Source organism: Prosopis cineraria, unplaced genomic scaffold (assembly GCF_029017545.1).
Source record: "Prosopis cineraria cultivar Desert tree isolate PC_DT_omini unplaced genomic scaffold, ASM2901754v1 PC2, whole genome shotgun sequence".
Classification (NCBI taxonomy): Eukaryota; Viridiplantae; Streptophyta; class Magnoliopsida; order Fabales; family Fabaceae; genus Prosopis; species Prosopis cineraria.
Window position 1 is genome coordinate 20,350,542 of NW_026555333.1, and position 7,365 is coordinate 20,357,906.

The 7,365-nt window shown below is 29.3% G+C and overlaps 1 pseudogene; it reads left to right on the forward strand.

The window, feature by feature from the left end:
* Nucleotides 1–5,081: 5,081 nt before the first annotated feature.
* On the forward strand, nucleotides 5,082–6,723 carry LOC129302627 (cytochrome P450 71D10-like; annotated as a pseudogene).
* The last annotated feature ends 642 nt before the right edge of the window (nucleotides 6,724–7,365 follow it).

A 7,365-nucleotide genomic window follows, 5' to 3' on the forward strand; every position in this document is an offset into this window, starting at 1 on the left:
AATAAAACACCATCAAATACCTAGTATAGCTTTAAAATTTATAGTGTTTATTAAACGCCACCAGATTGAAATTTCAAACGCTACCAAAGCTCATTTTTGTAATAGTGACAACATAATGTTCATGCATTCTTAACATAATGTCTATGCGTGTTCAGTTGATTAGTAGATTTAATAAAATATATAAGTTACATAGATAATGTACAACATAATATCCATGGATGCACAATATGGTATTCATGCATTTTTAACTGAACGTTCGTGCATGTCAAATTGATCATTTCTACCACTCAGTTTGTTTCTTTCATTTTGCTTAAGAACAAAATTATACTTTCACTCTCAAAAAAAAAAAAAATTATAACAAGAGCCTTTGAGCTTACATTACATTATCATAATTTATTAGGCTTAGAGTGTAATTTTCTTTAGGGCTTATAGTATGATGGTCCCTATATTTTTTTTCATGAAAAGTCATGTCGAATAAAAGATAAAATGCTGGCTACCTAATACATTGCTATTTGTTTCTCAAAATTCATTAAATCTCACATACATCGTTCCACTTTATCGTATAGAACTGGAGTTGGCTTCCTTCTTTTGAGGGAAGCCCTCCTCCGCACCGAGAAGATATAGAATTTAGATCATTCAAATTTAATAATTAAAATATATAAATTTTAATAATTTTTTTTTTGATTTGTACAGTTGAGATTTAAATTAAATGGTTCATATTTAATATTAAATATTTTATAAATTACCTTTTCAAATATATTTAATATCAAAAAATTTAATAAATTTGTTCACTTATTTGTTCAGTCCAAATTTAATATAAATAGTCCATATTTAATATCAAATGTTTTATAAATTGACTTTCCAAATATATTTTAAACAGTGCAAGTTCAATATTGATTTTTTAAAATTTTTATAAATTAAATATGAACTATTTATATTAAATCTAGATTATCCAAACTGATAAACATATTTATTAGAATTTATATAATTTTTTATTTTAAAATATATAAAATAAAAAAAATAAACCATCTAGATTTAAATTTGAAATGGGGGGTGGGAGGGGAAAAACTGTGTCTGATGGACCCCGCTTAATTTAGATGAATTAACTGTATCATTTATTTATTGGTGGATAGTCCGATAGTCCGATTGTTCAATAGAAAGTAGTTTAATCCTAATTATTAATATATATATAATATATATGGGCTACCCCAAGCTAACTTTCCATGCATTTGGGCCCACATAGATTTTAATCTCCTGATTTATTCAATCAGGGGCATATTTGTCAATTTTGGCCATTACATGCAATCAATTCAATATCAATCAATATATATATCTATAAATCTTGTAAATTGAAGGTGACTGATTACAAATGTTTTCTTTATCCTTGATCAACATATTTTTGGTATAATATTAATGTTAATTATTCTCTCCCATTGGTCCATTAATTTTTATATAATTAATTTAATTTTAGTCTAATATTAATATTACTATTTCATTGGTTGATGTGATTGAATATTTTTTCTCATTGGATAGCATAATTTAATTTATTTTTTCATTTATTTTAAATGATTTTCATCTTTTCACTGGATGGGAGCATTAAATTAGATAATTAATTAATTAATTATCTAAATCTTGTAGGATGAAGGTGATTGGTCACAAATTTTTTTTCTCTCATTAGTTGACATACTTTGATATAATGTTAATTATCCTCTCTAATTAGTCCAGTAATTTTTGTATGATCAATTTAATTTTAGTCTACTATTAATATGAATATTATTATTTCATTGGTTGATGTGATTAAATATTTTTTCTAATTGGTTGGTAGAATTTAATCTATTTTTTAATTTATTTTAATTGATTTTTTTCTTTTTACGGGATGGGAGCATTAAATTTTATTTCAAATTTTTCCTAGGTCATCTATTACGAGATCATTAACTTATGTTGTTTTCTATGCTCTCAAGTCTTGTTAGAGAGTTTTTGTTCCCAATACAAAAATATATTTGTGTCTCTCAGTCTCATATGTCCTAATTGATGATTAATCAACCATTCTTCTAAATGGGTTTGTTGTCAATGGTGGAGAGCTAGACAGTTAGGGTGGAGTTTCACGCCTCTTTTCATCAATGTATATCTATAAATCTTGTAAATGAATGTGATTGATCACAAATCTCTTTTCTCTCTCATTGGTCAACATACTTTGGTATAATGTTAGTTATTCTCTCCCATTGGTCCATTAATTTTTTATAATTAATTTAATTTTAGTCTAATATTAATATTACTATTTCATTGGTTGATGTGATTGAATATTTTTTCTCATTGGTTAGTATAATTTAATTTATTTTAATTAATATTTATCTTTTCATGGGACAAGAGCACTAAATTAAATTAATAAATAAATATTAAATATCTAAATCTTGTAAGACAAAGGTGATTGGTCACAAATTTCTTCTCTTCCATTAGTCGATGTATTTTGGTATAATATATTAATTATCCAATCCAATTGGTCCAATAATTTTTGTATGATCAATTTAATTTCACTCTAATATTAATATGAATATTACTATTTCATTGATTGATGTGATTAAATTTTTTTAATTAGTTGGTAGAATTTAATTTATTTTTATTTATTGTAATTGATTTTTTCTTTTTATGAGATGAGAGTATTAAATTCTATTTTAAAATTTTCCTGAGTCATCTATCACGGGAGCGTTAACTATGTTATTTTCCATGCTCTTGAATCTTGCTAGAGAGTTTCTATTCTCAATACAAAAATATATTTATGTCTCTCAATCATATATTTCTTAATCGATCATTGGTTAGCCATTCTTCTAAATGGGTTTGTTGCTGATAGTGGAGAGCTAGGCGGTCAAGGTGGAAGAGTTTCACACCTCTTTTAGGCCAATGTTAGGGAGAGGAATCTCATAGCTTTAATCTAATTAGTCAAGAAAAATTTACTCCTATTGTATTAGTTAATAGATTTTAGGCTAATATTAATATGAAATTTTTCTTAATTCATTAATGAAATTTAATTTATTTTCTTATTTTTTTTATATTTTAAGTCTACTTTCATAGGAGCATTAATTCAAGAATAGTCCCTTTTCAAATTTCTATGATCATTAGCATTAGCTTCATCTGGTTATCTTTCTCCATTTGCTATATTTTCTCATGCCTTTTCAATTTTTCTAATCAATGAGATTTAATTTATTTTTCTATTTTTCATGTATTTTCTGTGTCTTTAATGGGAGCATTGATTCAAGAGCAGTCTCATTTTGAATTTTCATGGTTGTTAGCATTAACTCCATCTAGCTATTCTTATGTAGTCGTGGTACTTTTTTATGCCTTTTTAATTTTTCTAATTAATGAGATTTAATTTTTTTTCTTATTTTTCATATATTTTCCTGATTTTGTATACTCAATACTAATCAACTCTCATCAATTATCATCCATAAACATTATTTGTAAAAATAAAAAAATAAAAAGAAGTTTAAGTTTGATTTGGACCATCAATTCTTATTTCATAGTCTTGGCTCTTCAAACTCTGCATGCTTCACCATATATTTTGTACTGATAAGATAATGCAGTGACTCTTTGTCTTTTCACATAAAAGAATCGAGGTAGAAATGATTTAATGAGCAATACATATTCAATTCTTTCATTATACATACATACAAGAAAAAATACATCCCTCCTTCTTGATGAGGAAGAAATAAGAGTGTGTTTTCTTATGCATTCTAGGCACAAATCCATTTTCTTCCTTCTGACCTTTTAATATGTATAATTTTTTTAAAAGGTTGAATAATTTAAAATATTATCAATAAATTTTAAAGTTAGCTAAAGACAAGATGTGTACAAATGTAATATCTAAAAAGAAAAATGATTGAATGGAGGAACTCTCAAAAATTTAGCTATCGTAGATGTGTCAATATCAATTACAACAATGATATTTGTTTCAAATTTTTTAATTTTAACTCGTGCAACGCACGAGAAACTGTTTAGTTGAGTAATAATTTTATGAAATTAATTCTTGTTAGAAGAAATACTTATATTTAGTACTTAATAGTTTTTTAAATATGATTACTTTCAATAGAAGCATTTCTCTGAGCAACCCCAAAAAGAAAACTTTTTTCAGTCAAAATTACTAAATGAAATTAACTTGACATATATTATTGCAATAAGGAATTAAGTACTGTTGGCTAAAAAAATTTAGGACAAAAGTTAAATACTTAGTCTTATATACTTTAATGTGCTTATATCAAATAAAATCAAAATAAGTGAATTTTAATTATATAAAATTAAGTATATAAGTTTTTTTAAAAACTTAAAAATTAAGTATTGTAATTAATTGTTTGTCTTAAATAAAGGAAATCGGAATCCATCATGCTAAAATTAATATTTGAAGCATAATTTATAAATTTATTACAACAAAATTATAAAATTAAATGCTGAACTTATGAATTCTTAAAATTTAATACTTTAAAATTAGTTAGAACTTAATTTAAATTAATTAGTCTTCTTAGAACCTATTTGCCATTGTTTCTAAATAATATAAAATATATACTTTACTCTTCAATATTTCCGCTGTTCATTTTCCTTGTATAAATTTTATCTAAAATTAAGTCATTTTATTATCTAAAACTAATTTCCTTACTCATCTCAAGGATGAGCATCATGTGTTCATCCTTAAAATGAGCTCATCCTTGAAATGAGATCTGATCTAGATTTTAAGTATTTATTATATAATTTTATATTATATTTATTAAAATAAAAAATTATAAAATAATTTTAATAAATTTTTTACTTTTAATTTGATATAGATTTAATTTAGAGGGTCTAATTAATTTAATATTAAAATTATTTTATAATTTTAATAAAATTTTTATTTTAATAAATAGAACATAAAATTATACTTAAAATTTGGACAATCAGATCCCATGATGAGCAAATGGGTGGGATGAAAATGGAAAGTGAACCCCTCCATTCTCTATATACACCAACAAGCCCTTGGATTACAAAACCAGGCCACACAACTTCGTCTCCTTCCTCATACTGTACAGCGTACACCCTAACATCTCCTTAGCCTAATCATGGAGACTCAGATCCCATACTCCATCTTCTTCACCTTCCTTTGCTTCCTCTTCATGATCCACAAACTTTCAACTTCAAAAAAATCTCTCAAAACCCTACCCCAAGGACCACGAAAGCTACCTCTTATAGGAAACCTTCATCAGATTGGGTCACAGCCCCATCAAACTTTCAGAGCCCTTGCAAACAAGTATGGACCCTTAATGCACCTTCAACTTGGACAAACGTCCGTCTTCGTTGTCTCTTCACCCGAAGTAGCCAAAGAGGTTATGAAAACCCAAGGTGTAATCTTCGCTAACAGACCCAAAAGCTTTGCAAGCGAAACCTTGGCCTATAACAGCACAGACATAGCCTTCTCTCCTCATGGAAACTATTGGAGGCAACTCCGAAAGATTTGTACTTTGGAGCTTTTGTCTCTTAAGAGGGTCCAGACATTCAGAAGAATAAGGGAAGAGGAGGTTTATGCCTTTGTGAAGTACATTTCCGAACAATCAGGTTCTGTTGTGAATCTCACCAGCAAAATCTACGCACTCACGAATTCTATAGTTGCTCGAGCAGCCTTTGGTCGAAAGACTAGAAATATAGAAGAAATTTTACCATTTGTAATGTTTGGGGTACAGATTGTAGGTGGCTTATCAATCGCTGATGTTTGTCCTTCCTTGGAATTCCTTCGTGTGATCAGTGGGAAGAAATCTACGGCTGAAAAAGCACAAAAAGGCATTGATGTGGTCCTTAACGCTATCGTCTACGACCACTTAGAAAAGAGGGTTGGAGATGTGGGAGAAGTACATGAGGATCTCGTTGATGTTCTTCTCAGAGTTCAGAAAGAGAATGATCTTGAGATCCCCTTGACTCTCGACAACATCAAAGCTATCATTGCTGTAAGCCTTAGTTATAAATGATCACAAATGACTTGTCTATTGTTTTTCAAGGCATGTTGACTTCTTTTTCCATAGATAGGGACATCAAATTGTAGATAACGTAAGGAATAGATTTTAATCAATATTCCCACCAAAATATGCTTTCAGGACATGTTCATTGGTGGAACTGAAGCAGCAGCAACAACAATAGGGTGGGCAATGGCAGAAATGATAAAAAAACCCACAAGTAATGAAGAAGGCACAAGAAGAAGTGAGAAAGGTCTATGGAGACAATGGATATGTGGATGAATCAGAACTTCATCAATTAAAATATGTAAGCGCAGTTACTCGAGAGACTTTAAGGTTACATCCACCAGGTGTGTTACTTCCAAGACAAAATAGTGAGATTTGTCATGTCAGTGGCTATGAGATACCTCCCAAATCTACAGTGATCATCAATGCTTGGGCCATTGGAAGGCATCCCCAGTATTGGAACGAAGCTGAGAAGTTTCAACCTGAGAGGTTTATTGACAGCACATCATCAGCTGATTTCAAAGGCACCAACTTCGAGTTCATTCCGTTTGGTGCGGGAAAGAGGATATGCCCTGGAATGTCATTTGCTACTCCAGTTTTAGAACTGATAGCAGGAAATCTGCTTTATCATTTTGATTGGAAACTTCCTGATGGGGAAAAGCATGAAGATCTGGACATGACTGAGATCTTTGGTGGTGTACTAAGAAGGAAGAATGACCTGTGCTTAGTTCCCATTGCATATCGCCCCTAACTTTATTGCCTTAGTATAATAATCACTCAGCACTCACTATGCACTTCCACTTACACGTGTGTGTGAATCAATAAGAGGCTATATGGCCTTTTTTTGAAGCTATTTTCTGTGATAATAATAATAATGGGTGTGATTATAGTTGAGAGCATCCACTAGATATTAAGGGTGGTGCTCAACGTTTGTGTTATGTTTTTTATGGCTAATGCTATTTAAGCGTACTTTTGTTTTTTAAAAGTTCTTTAATTTACATCTCTTTGAGATTAATTTTAGAACACCAAAATTGTGCATGTTGAAGACATGATCACAAATGTGGAGAAAATTAAATAAGCGCAGTGACTAGATGAATCTTTGCCATGCAGACTCTCTGTCACAACTCTCAAATCTCAATAAAGTAATTAAGCTGTGGAGTCTTGAATGTCTAACGGGACAATACGAAGAACCTGATCAATAATAAAATAATCATAGGACTCTCCCATTATGGGCCTGTGAACTAAGGTCTATATTTTTAGTCAATATCAATTACATGTTCACTATAATAATTGTATCCTTAGATAAACTATAGTGATTGTTCTAAATGTCCCTAATCGGTTATCTATAAGGGATTATAGATGAAACAAGACTAGTATGACTCTAATTAATTAT